Source organism: Phalaenopsis equestris, unplaced genomic scaffold, assembly GCF_001263595.1.
Source record: "Phalaenopsis equestris unplaced genomic scaffold, ASM126359v1 Scaffold000266, whole genome shotgun sequence".
NCBI classification, from domain to species: Eukaryota; Viridiplantae; Streptophyta; class Magnoliopsida; order Asparagales; family Orchidaceae; genus Phalaenopsis; species Phalaenopsis equestris.
Genome location: NW_018164708.1, coordinates 238,246 through 240,607, shown reverse-complemented (window position 1 = coordinate 240,607; position 2,362 = coordinate 238,246). Strand labels below are relative to the sequence as shown.

The 2,362-nt window shown below is 36.5% G+C and overlaps 1 protein-coding gene across 3 annotated transcripts in view; it reads right to left on the bottom strand.

Moving 5' to 3' along the window:
- Positions 1-2,214, bottom strand: part of LOC110024661 — a 9,085-nt gene extending 6,871 nt beyond the window's left edge. The window contains exon 1 of one of the 3 annotated variants that reach the window (XM_020724758.1): positions 2,053-2,214. The gene's annotated coding sequence lies outside the window, so the exon portion shown is untranslated. Of the gene's footprint in view, positions 1-1,244; positions 1,270-2,052 lie in introns of those variants that run through there. The other 2 variants (XM_020724757.1, XM_020724759.1) reach the window with 2 other exon arrangements.
- Between the last annotated feature and the right edge of the window lie 148 nt (positions 2,215-2,362).

Genomic DNA, 2,362 nt, shown 5'->3' with positions numbered 1-2,362 from the left:
GATGAATATGGCATGAACTGCATGCTCTGTTTAAATACTTGAGTAAGCTTGTGTATCTACTGAAAGTATTGAAGAATTTGGAAGATACTGATGATCCAATTAACTGCAGAAATTTCAGTGTATAGTTAAATATAAATGGTTGTTATACATAACAAATAGTTTCCACGGGCATATTAGTATGAGAAGGTGTATTTCATTTTTGTATTAGTATGTGATGCAATCACCTCGATATTAGTATGTGAAGGTGTATTTTATTTTTGTATATGTAACTGTGTTATGTAACAGTGTTTTTTTGACGTGATCAAAAATATTTGAGCTATATAAATGTAACTCAATTCTTTTGTATTTTCATGTCTTGACATTTGAACTTTAATTTTGTTGAGAATGATAGATTATTCATTCAACTAAAAAAATATATGAATAAGCTGTTTACAAAACGCACAAACAAACTGCTAAACAATTTATCCAAAACAGAGTCAGAGTGTTCATTTATGTAGAATAAGCTCAAACGTAAAAGTTAAACAATCAACCAGCTTATTCGGATTAGCTGCTCAGATTATCAGGATACCGCTTGACCCAAACCAGCTTCTTGTCCGAATCAACCCTAATACAGAGGATCATCCATATTTTCATCGCTTATCCATCCGAGCTCTTTTTTACTCACCGGAAACACCATTTTCTGGAGATTGCTGATTAAAATTCTTCCAATCTGGTTTGTGTCCGGAAAATCCTCCGCGATCGGAGAGATGGAGAGAGTGGTGAGGTACGGCATCATCGGCGTGGGAATGATGGGGAGGGAACACATGTTTAATCTTTCCTACCTCCGCGGCGAGGGCGCCGTTCTCACCTCTGTCGGCGATCCCCATCCTCCTTCCCTCGACCTTGCAGTCGACCTTGCCCATTCTTTGCAGCTCCCTCCTCTCCAGGTATTCTGGCTGACCTGTTTTATCTTGGATTGCTTAAAACTTCGTATTTGCTGTTTAAGTAAGCTGGTGTGTGATCGGAGAGCACATTTCAACCATTCAAAGCAATTTAACAGAAAATATGAATGATTCGCAACCTGATGGATCAAATTATCCACATGATTCAAAACTCAAATTACCCAAAAAAAACAAAGAATTCATAAAACAGAAAAATCATGCAGCATGTATAAGGAGTAAAACAGAGTATTAAATGTAACGACTACAAGCACAATTAGGGATTCTAGTGGTTGGTGGAGCCTTCTTTTCGGAGAGACAACTTACGCCCAACGCCGCCGGAGCGGCGAGATAGAGGAAGTTTGTGACGAAAAATAATACATCACCATAGGATGAGAACTCATTTAAAACTTAACAATGTCCCTTTGCTAGACCTCTCTCTGCTCCTTCCCACCCATTAATCCATAAGCTAATAAATTAATACGCATAGATTTACCAAGAAATCGCACATTTCAACCATTCAAAGCAATTTAACAGAAAATATGAATGATTCGCAACCTGATGGATCAAATTATCCACATGATTCAAAACTCAAATTACCCAAAAAAAACAAAGAATTCATAAAACAGAAAAATCATGCAGCATGTATAAGGAGTAAAACAGAGTATTAAATGTAACGACTACAAGCACAATTAGGGATTCTAGTGGTTGTTGCAGCATCATTTGCGTAGAGACAACTTACGCCCAACGCCGCCGGAGCGGCGAGATGGAAGTTTGTGACGAAAAATAATACATCACCATAGGATGAGAACTCATTTAAAACTTAACAATGTCCCTTTGCTAGACCTCTCTCTGCTCCTTCCCACCCATTAATCCATAAGCTAATAAATTAATACGCATAGATTTACCAAGAAATCACACATTTCAACCATTCAAAACAATTTAACAGAACATATGAATCAAATTATCCACATGATTCAAAACTCAAATTACCCAAAAAAAACAAAGAATTCATAAAACAGAAAAATCATGCAGCATGTATAAGGAGTAAAACAGAGTATTAAATGTAACGACTACAAGCACAATTAGGGATTCTAGTGGTTGTTGCAGCATCATTTGCGTAGAGACAACTTACGCCCAACGCCGCCGGAGCGGCGAGATAGAAGTTTGTGCACACCGTGAGTGGAGTGAGAAGGTGACGAAGGAGTAACCAACCTTGGATCGCATTATGCAATTTGATTAGGGTTTCCGCGGCCGAGCTGAACGGAAGAAGCATGATGTTTGGGAAATTTGCATGCATCCCACAAAATTTTTATATATTTATGTAAATAATATTTAAAATTTGATATTTATAATTATATCACCTTGGTGTCGTAAATTAATTAAAAAATTTACAATTCTTCTTTAAAAAATTAATAATGATGATAATATAATATTAATGTTTT